Consider the following 10,000-nt stretch of genomic DNA (forward strand, 5'->3'; position numbering starts at 1 on the left):
CTTTGGAATCATTAGTTTTGGTGTTGTGGTTAAGGAGATATGAATTTTTCTTTACAGACTGCCCAAAACTGATGAAATCCGGGTACCTTGGTAAGTTGTCTTCGAAAACCTATCAAGATTCTTTTATTTTTCTCTCATCTTTCACCAAATTATCAATAAATATCCTTTATTCATTAAACCACATCATTTGTGCGCTTTTTCTTACGTTTCATAGGTTTCTTGATTGACCCATTTCATTGTTGTTTCTCAAAGTACAGGAGAGTCTCATTTGTATTTGTCTTCCGTATTTTCGTTGTGTCTCCTTCATTTTTGAGTCTTTTTCATTGTTTCTTTTTTTCGTATTGATTCATTTTGAGTCTAGTTTTTGGTAAGCCTTTTTGTGTAGTCATTGGAGTTGTGAACAAAAAGATGCGCAAGTGTTTTTGACCAAAGGTCACAGAAACAATTCAGACTGTATGTGTGTAGTGAAATCTGATTTATGATCAAACTAGACCACGTATTTGAGTATTTTCAATTTGGGGTGTTTGTAGACATCTTGAGGTGTGTTGTCACCAAGTTTCATCATACTTGGATTTTGTTTGTTCGGGTTTTCAGTAGCAAACATTTCACACAGATTTCTGAATTTGGGGTGTTTGGTTCTATTTTCTTTCTGTTTTGTGCACAAAAAATTCCAAAATTCATTTCTTTGTTTTTCTTTCTTTTTCACTCTTACCCTTACTCTCATACTTAATTTTTGAGAGATTCTTGAGCCTTAGAATATGAAATCAACGGAAGCAGACATGAACACACATAAATCATTGGATAAACTAGAGTGTGCACTTGAAAACCTTCACCTAAACATATTGAATTTGGAGGAGGAAAGGCTTGTGAGGTTGAAAGTGGACTGTTACCGTCAAAGGGATTGGGCTCAATTGTGTCTTTTTCTTAAAAAAATTGGTGGATGTTAGGAGTCAAAAGCAAAGCTTGAAGAGGAAGTTTGAACTTCGTCAAGAAAAGCTGAGATTTCAACAACAATTGCAAGAGCAACATGGGGATTCTAAAATGGTAATTGTTCATGAGTTTAATCCTGATGTTGATCCGGTTAGGATTAAATTTGAGATCATTTCAAAGCATGTTGATACACACAGCACACCATTGTTTTCTTCTTTTAACAATCAAGAACCATCCATTGTGGAGACAAAAGGTGATGAAATTGCTTCTAAACAAGAGGAACTCGACTTGTATTCAAGTGTGGTTCCTATCTATGATGAATATCCAGATTCATGCAATGAAGAGGGTAGTGAAGAAATTGTTGAAGCATCTTGTGTAGAGGTGATTAATGATCTTAAAGGAGATGTTGAGGCATCTTGTGTAGAGGTTGTAGATGATCTTGAAGAAATTGTTGAGACAACTAATGTTGAGGATGTTGATTCTTTGATGCAACCTTTGGAAGTGGTGAATTATCCTTCAAGTTGGAGGACTAGTTTACATGTTGTGCAAGCTACGGAGGGAAAGTTTGTTCACATTGATCATGTGGTTAAACAAACACACTTTGTGGAGTTTGCTCATGTTAGTAGATTTGTTGAGGTTCATCCTACAAAAATTCGAGGAAGGATTTTTTCTAAAAAGGGGAGAATGCAACAAGCAGAGTGTAGCCTTGGTAATACGAGCAAGCTAATCTTCTTGGTAAGCTTGTTTAATATATGGGTGTGGTTCATTATGCAAGTAAGGGCAACAACATTCTTCCTTACATGTGTAATGGTCATGGGAAACCTGATTCCTAATTTAATTAAAGTTTGCTAGTAGTTTGTGCTAGAAATATATGTACATTAACATTGTAGTGCAGCAACTTAAACACAACAACAGCTGGAATTGTTCCTTAAAGCTATTAATGAGTATATATAGTGCAACTGAAGTTGTTCTATGAAGCTATTAATGAGTATGATAGTCTACTGTTCTTGTTTTGTTGGTTCAAGAATTAAGGACAACACAGAAGGTGCAGCAGCAGATTTATTTGCGTGCAACAGAATTCAGAAGATGTCCTATCCAACAACACATCAATCTTGTGCACACATTCAGCTAGTCACAACATACAGGTCAAGAATTGAGGACAATTCTTTTTCCAAGAAGGAGGGATTGAACCATATTGGTTTAGATCTTGGTAGCTTGGCAATAAGTGGATGAATGGACGTGTGTTGTTCAACCATATGCACATGCATCTCCCAAGTCATGTGCATCTCTCAATCACATGGTTCAATACAAGATGACCTTGAAGACATGTATGTAGATGAGATTGAGCCAAATCAACTAGGCTTAGATGAAGGAAGTAACGTAAGCCCAAAGGCATCAAGAAGCAACCGCAAAGACAGAGATAGCAACTGAAGCAACAAGAGCAACAGGAGCTACTGAAGCTACTCTAATGTTTCTGATGATTCTGGTTCTGCACTTAGTGATTCACCCATGGATCTTGAATGAAATGAGAGCCAAGACAGCTAGGAAGGGGGATGAATTAATCATGGAGAAATAGATACAAAGGCAAGAACAAGGAAAGCCAACAACATACACAGAACACTGAAAACAGCAGCAGAACAGCACAGCAGCAAAACTAGCGAACAACCCACCTTGCACGACACGTGAAGACCAAACCGGTGCATCCACGACCTGGGCTACAGTAGAAATGGAATCTTGGCACATGGACCTAGCCATTAAGGGCCAAGAGCCCTATTAATAACTCACACAACTCTCTGAAATCCGTGTGCAAGGTCGTGTAGTCAGCAGCTGGTTCGAAACAAATCAGCACTGATCTTATGACCAGCTGACCTTGTGAGCCTTGGCCTGAACGTACCTTTTGATCTACGGGACAACCAAGGATAGAAATGGAATCTCTACACTAGAATCTTGCCACCAAGACTCTTAGTGGCCATTATCAACCTTGGGAAGAGCACAAGAAAGTGGGTGGAAGGTCGCCTGGTCAGCAGCCCTTCTGTCAGAATTTCAGAATACTTTTGCAGCTTGTTTTTATGTTTTAATGAAGCACATGTTGTGCACGTGCTCCTTTATGACCGTTATTGTTAGTTAGACGTGTCATTAGCCTTCTCATTGTATTTCCCTCTTCCCTTACGTCTATATATAGATGGCTTGTTCATTGTAATGAGAAGTTATGAATGATAACGTTCTGAAATTTCATCAAGTGAATTTTTTTTCAATTGCTTTGCAATTGGGTTACAAAGGGCCAATTTTGCCCTTCAAGGTTGTGCGTGTTCTTGTGTGTTCATCAAGACACCACTCCTCCCCATCAATAGATGCTGTTAACTCCCTTGCAGATCAAAGGAGGAAGCATAGAGTTGAGTGATTAAGGAGTCTGGCAGTCCAGTTCTTACACCTATTCTTCGTGTCAGTTTCTTGGAATATCCCTCATCTTCGTTTCAAATCCAATTCGTGCGTTGACCACGCGTACTTGGATCAATTGGTATCAGAGCCTCAAAGTCCTTGGGGTTCATAATTCAATCGATTTTGATGAGCAACAACAGACAAAAGTCGCAATAACAAGAAGAAACAGAAGCTGTCAGAAACTGACTGCATTTGGGGTCGAAAGTAGTAGTGTTTTGGGGATCGTATTGTGGTTTGTTTTCAAAACTGTTTTTACACGGTATTTCGGATTCAGTTGGGAAAGTTTTGGCTTTGGAATCATTAGTTTTGGTGTTGTGGTTAAGGAGATATGAATTTTTCTTTACAGACTGCCCAAAACTGATGAAATCCGGGTACCTTGGTAAGTTGTCTTCGAAAACCTATCAAGATTCTTTTATTTTTCTCTCATCTTTCACCAAATTATCAATAAATATCCTATATTCATTAAACCACATCATTTGTGCGCTTTTTCTTACGTTTCATAGGTTTCTTGATTGACCCATTTCATTGTTGTTTCTCAAAGTACAGGAGAGTCTCATTTGTATTTGTCTTCCGTATTTTCGTTGTGTCTCCTTCATTTTTGAGTCTTTTTCATTGTTTCTTTTTTTCGTATTGATTCATTTTGAGTCTAGTTTTTGGTAAGCCTTTTTGTGTAGTCATTGGAGTTGTGAACAAAAAGATGCGCAAGTGTTTTTGACCAAAGGTCACAGAAACAATTCAGACTGTATGTGTGTAGTGAAATCTGATTTATGATCAAACTAGACCACGTATTTGAGTATTTCCAATTTGGGGTGTTTGTAGACATCTTGAGGTGTGTTGTCACCAAGTTTCATCATACTTGGATTTTGTTTGTTCGGGTTTTCAGTAGCAAACATTTCACACAGATTTCTGAATTTGGGGTGTTTGGTTCTATTTTCTTTCTGTTTTGTGCACAAAAAATTCCAAACTTCATTTCTTTGTTTTTCTTTCTTTTTCACTCTTACCCTTAATCTCATACTTAATTTTTGAGAGATTCTTGAGCCTTAGAATATGAAATCAACGGAAGCAGACATGAACACACATAAATCATTGGATAAACTAGAGTGTGCACTTGAAAACCTTCACCTAAACATATTGAATTTGGAGGAGGAAAGGCTTGTGAGGTTGAAAGTGGACTGTTACCGTCAAAGGGATTGGGCTCAATTGTGTCTTTGTCTTAAAAAATTGGTGGATGTTAGGAGTCAAAAGCAAAGCTTGAAGAGGAAGTTTGAACTTCGTCAAGAAAAGCTGAGATTTCAACAACAATTGCAAGAGCAACATGGAGATTCTAAAATGGTAATTGTTCATGAGTTTAATCCTGATGTTGATCCGGTTAGGATTAAATTTGAGATCATTTCAAAGCATGTTGATACACACAGCACACCATTGTTTTCTTCTTTTAACAATCAAGAACCATCCATTGTGGAGACAAAAGGTGATGAAATTGCTTCTAAACAAGAGGAACTCGACTTGTATTCAAGTGTGGTTCCTATCTATGATGAATATCCAGATTCATGCAATGAAGAGGGTAGTGAAGAAATTGTTGAAGCATCTTTTGTAGAGGTGATTAATGATCTTAAAGGAGATGTTGAGGCATCTTGTGTAGAGGTTGTAGATGATCTTGAAGAAATTGTTGAGACAACTAATGTTGAGGATGTTGATTCTTCGATGCAACCTTTGGAAGTGGTGAATTATCCTTCAAGTTGGAGGACTAGTTTACATGTTGAGCAAGCTACGGAGGGAAAGAGCAGCCATGAAAGAGAAAAGGGAAGAAGATGAAGAAACTAACCATGATTAGGTTAAATTCCAAATTTAACGGACATTTAACGAAAAATTCATCATTAAGGTCACGGTTGTAATTACCATATAATTGGGGGGTACCACTGAAATGCAGTTGGGTACCATTGTAATTTTTCAATAGTACAAGGGCACCATTGATAATTTCCCTAATAATAATAATAATAATAATAATAATGACAATAATAATAATAATAATAATAATAATAATAATAATAATAATTATGACAATAATAATAATAATAATAATAATAATAATAATAATAATTACAATAATAACAATAATAATAATAATAACAATAAAATTAACACAACTAATTTATTTAATAATTTAGATTAGATCTAATAATGAACAATAAAAATTATTTAATTTGTTGGGAATAAAATAAGACATATCTCAAAATAAGAATTGATAAATTGATGAAGAACCCTAATATTAAGAGGGGTGAAAACTGAAAATGAATGGGTTGATAAAATTTATAAACTTATGGATGCTGTTGATGGATATATTCCAATTCCTACTAGACAACAAATGAGTTCTTCATCAATTCTTCAAGTGCTAAATAATGGGTTCTTCATCAATACTTCAAAAGGTAATAATGCAAAACCAGCTAAGGATGAAAAGTTTGGAAGTAAGATTAATGACACAGCCAGCCTTAACCTCAGGAAGCAAAGACCGATGACGATAACGAACGATAACAATAATAACAATAATAACAATAATAATAATAATAATAATAATAATAATAATAATAATAATAATAATAATAATAATAATAAGACCACAATTGCTTTCTAACTCTATATTCAATTACTCAGGACTAAGTTAGAAAGGTTACCAAAAAAACTTTAAAGGGAACATGAACCATGTGTGCCTAACCTCAAAACATACCTCAGCCCATGGTTCAGTACAAACTAATGAAGATGCACCTCAACCTCACTCAACTCATAAGGATGAAGATCACACAAAGAATCAAGGTTATCATACAAAGAACAACACAGCAAACCCACAAACACATCAGAATGCTTAGGAAGAACAGAAAACAGCAGCAGGTCAAAATAGCAAGACACCCGCTGACCAGCTTACTTTGCAGCGTGGTTTGAGCCTTAACAAAGGAGACCTGGGGCCAAACAACCATGGAAACGTGATCTCCATACATGGACCAAGCCATCAAGGTCCAAGATCCATGCTGGAAGCGCACACAATCACTTGGAACGGAAGCCCAAAGGAACCCAATCGCAGATCAGAACAGCCCATACAGACCATACAGAACAGCACAGCAGCTAGCGACCAAGCCACCTTGCACGACACGAGGAGACCAGACCTGTGCACCCAGGACCTGGACTAATGTAGAAATGGAATCTTGGCACATGGACCTAGCCATCAAGGGCCAAGAACCCTGTTGATGACTCACACAACTCTCTAAAATCCATGTGCAAGGTTTCCCAGTCAGCAGGCTGGTGCTGAAATCAGAATCAGTGTTCTGACTTAGTTTTATGCTTCTGTTTTGTGTCTTTAAAACACATGATGTAATGCACGTGATGTTATTAGCCGTTAGCTAGCTAGAAAACTATAAATATAGGTTGTCTCTCATGTACATTCATTAAGTTTGGTGATTAATAAGAATTCTTCTTCATTTCCTCAAGGTTATATTCCTCTCCTTTGTGTGTGTTTGTCATTACAATCTCAGCTTTGCAAGAACGTGTGGAACATCTTCTACACTCTAATTGTGGAACAATTTAGAGTGTCATCTTCCCTTATTTGAGTGGAACTCGAGGGAGGGTGTGCGGGGTCATTTCTCGTTGGTGAGTGAAGCCAAATCAGAGGGTGACCAAGGCTGGCCTGAAAACCAAGAATTGGTTTCTTGGGTTGATTGGCGGTTGTTTTGTGTGAGTTTGAGTCAATCATCCTCCACGTAATGCAGAGGACTGATTGTGTGCAAGATTAAGAGTCCGGAGGACCCAATATCGGTGCAGAACACTAACTAAAGCACAACAAAACAATATCACACAATAGGCTACACTAAAACAAACACAATAAGTAAATATAAAAAAAATAAATGAAAAGATAAATGAAAGGAAGAAAAGGGAAGAGGACAATGCCCTTAGCTGGTGGCTATCCTGGTGGCTATCCTGGTGGCGTGCCGTCGAAGTTGAAGATGTTCTCTCTGTTGAATTGCTGATTTGGAATTGGTTGTCGGTCGTTATCTTGTCTGGTACTCCGATAAACTGATCCCAATTGTTGGTTTGCCGGTAGGGTACCTACACACAACCAAAAATAACTAAAGAAAAAACGGGGTGGGGTATATTGTAGAAGGCTAGCAGTTAAAGCCAGCAATGGCGGATCCAGGGTTCATAGTCCCATGGGGCAACAACAACTGGACGAAATTTCGACAGAATTTCACTTGTAAAGTGAACATCTAAAATATTTTTTATTTCTCCAAAATGACATATAAAAGCGATATAATCCCAAAGAAAAACTAAAAAATATCATGCAATTCTTGAATCTTGAATACTAGCTTGATGAACCCAAGTACCAAAACCATTGTAGCTTTATGTTTGTTATGCATTTGTTGGTTAACTAACGTGTTCCTTCAGTTCTAAAATTTTAAATATTTAATAAAATTAACTCAACTAATTTATTTAATAATTTAGATTAGATCTAATAATGAACAATAAAAAATTATTTAATTTGTTGGGAATAAAATAATGCATATCTCAAAATAAGAATTGATAAATTGATGTAGAACCCTAATATTAAGAGGGGTGAAAACTGAAAATGAATGGGTTGATAAAATTTATAAACTTATGGATGTTGTTGATGGATATATTCCAATTCCTACTAGACAACAAATGAGTTCTTCATCAATTCTTTAAGTGCTAATAATGGGTTCTTCATCAATTCTTCAAAAGGTAATAATGCAAAACCAGCTAAGGATGAAAAGTTTGGGAGTAAGATTAATGACACAGCCAGCCTTAACCTCAGGAAGCAAAGACCGAAAGAAAATAAGAAATCCAACTGCTTAATTATTCTCTGCTAGTTTCCGTATTTCTCGCCAGTAATCACGGTAAGATGCTAATCCAAAATCGAAAACCCCCGTCAACAATAGTAAAGAAAAACAAAAACCATAGTGAAGAATCCAAAATCAGTAAAACCCACCAAAATAAATAAATCAAAAACCAATTAATTCATTCAAAGAATCAATGAAACCATCAAATCAAAAAAGATATGGAAATTCAAAAATAAAACCCTTTAAATTAGTTTCACTTTCTTTCTCTTCATCTTGAGACTACCTTTTAAATAGATGATGGAGTGGGATTATTTAAGACTTAGATTAAGATTGAAAATTAGAACATAAAGATTAAGGCAAACAAATGTTTAGGGTTGACTTTTCAATATTATGCTAATATTGAGAAGACAAAGAAGAGGCATTATAGACTTTTAGGCTTTAGCTAAGAAAACTGATTTGCACAAAAATAAAAGTGTTGGAATTTAATTCTCACAGGACTGTGTAAAAGAAACAAATTCCAATTAAGGCATACGATTGCATATGTGCTATATCACACATTATTTCTTAATCTCGTAACAATTTTCAACTTAGTTACTCAAAATTAGTCCATGTTTCACTTTACAAAAAACATCCATAAACGTCATATGCATAAAAAGAAAACAGCTGTTACACTATACAGCTACTAGAAAATCCATAAACCTCAAATTCCAAGAGCAGGAGACTCATTCTAACCTTAGCTGCTCGGATGTTAGCATGATGAACCTTAGTGCCAGATTCCCTTTTAGTAGAATCCTCTGCATTTTCAAATCAAAGTAAAGAATCAACAAACAGAAAATCATGATACCTTAAAGTATCAAGCCTAAAAGATCAACAATGTTCAACACACTAAGAAAATGATAGTCTACCCTTCCATTCAAATCCGGGTGAAAAATAATCTACAAATATAACACATCTTTAATCCCTTCTTTTAGGCAAAAGCACCTTCCCACACTTACAATCTCCATCATTTTCAACAGTATTAAGATGTTGTAGGCTTTACGTCTTATACATATTATTAGGAGATGAAACATGTAAGGTTAAGCATCACTGATGTTGATCATTTTCTGGAAAACATCTAAACCTGTGTAAAAACAGTTTTCAAACTGCTATTCTAGCGAGTACAATTAAGTATAGCTATGCAATTTCTAACGGACGAGTGCCGTTGACGATTTCGCCACATCATGTCATCGAAATTCAAATAGATTATCGCATAGCAGATAGATTTGAAACCGCATAACTGGTAAATTTCACATACCTAAAAATTTAAAACATCTAATCAAGAAATCATCGCTAAATAAGAAACTCAGTCGGAAACAAATTTTAGGGTTTTTGCTGGGACAACAAACGAACACTCAATTTATGATATTAAATGATGTTAAACTTCTGAGAACCACAAAAATGAGAACCACAAACCTGCCCAGACGTCGGTTGCCGGAATTCCGTTGGTGGGAAGAGAACGAACACCGGCGGCGGTGAGTTCCTACGGAGAGGGAATAGTGATAGCCGTTTATGGAATATGGCCGTTGGGAATATAGCCGTTTATGTAGCCTTATGTATTCATGGTGAGGCGCTACCTTGGGCTTATAATCTCATCAATTTTCATTATCTCGTGCTTAATTTAAGGTTAGCTGCTTCTTAATATGTGTTTTTCTCCCTTTGTAGGGTTATGTCAAATGCTATGTAATAGTGGTTTTAAACATGTAAATGTAAAAGTGAGAAAGGCTATCTCTTTTGATACTACAAATGTG

The 10,000-nt window shown here is 36.1% G+C and overlaps 1 long non-coding RNA gene across 1 annotated transcript in view; it reads right to left on the minus strand.

Moving 5' to 3' along the window:
• The window catches only part of LOC130828948 (uncharacterized), an 11,099-nt gene extending 1,241 nt beyond the window's left edge, over nt 1-9,858 (minus strand). Inside the window, exons 1-3 of the long non-coding RNA XR_009047436.1 lie at nt 9,666-9,858; nt 8,946-9,007; nt 1-7,464 (exon numbers count right to left, since the gene is read on the minus strand). The exon at nt 1-7,464 is cut by the window's left edge and continues 543 nt beyond it. This is a non-coding gene — a long non-coding RNA (uncharacterized LOC130828948). The remainder of the gene's footprint in view (nt 7,465-8,945; nt 9,008-9,665) is intronic.
• Between the last annotated feature and the right edge of the window lie 142 nt (nt 9,859-10,000).

The sequence above is a fragment of the Amaranthus tricolor genome, chromosome 12 (assembly GCF_026212465.1).
Source record: "Amaranthus tricolor cultivar Red isolate AtriRed21 chromosome 12, ASM2621246v1, whole genome shotgun sequence".
Lineage (NCBI taxonomy): Eukaryota > Viridiplantae > Streptophyta > Magnoliopsida > Caryophyllales > Amaranthaceae > Amaranthus > Amaranthus tricolor.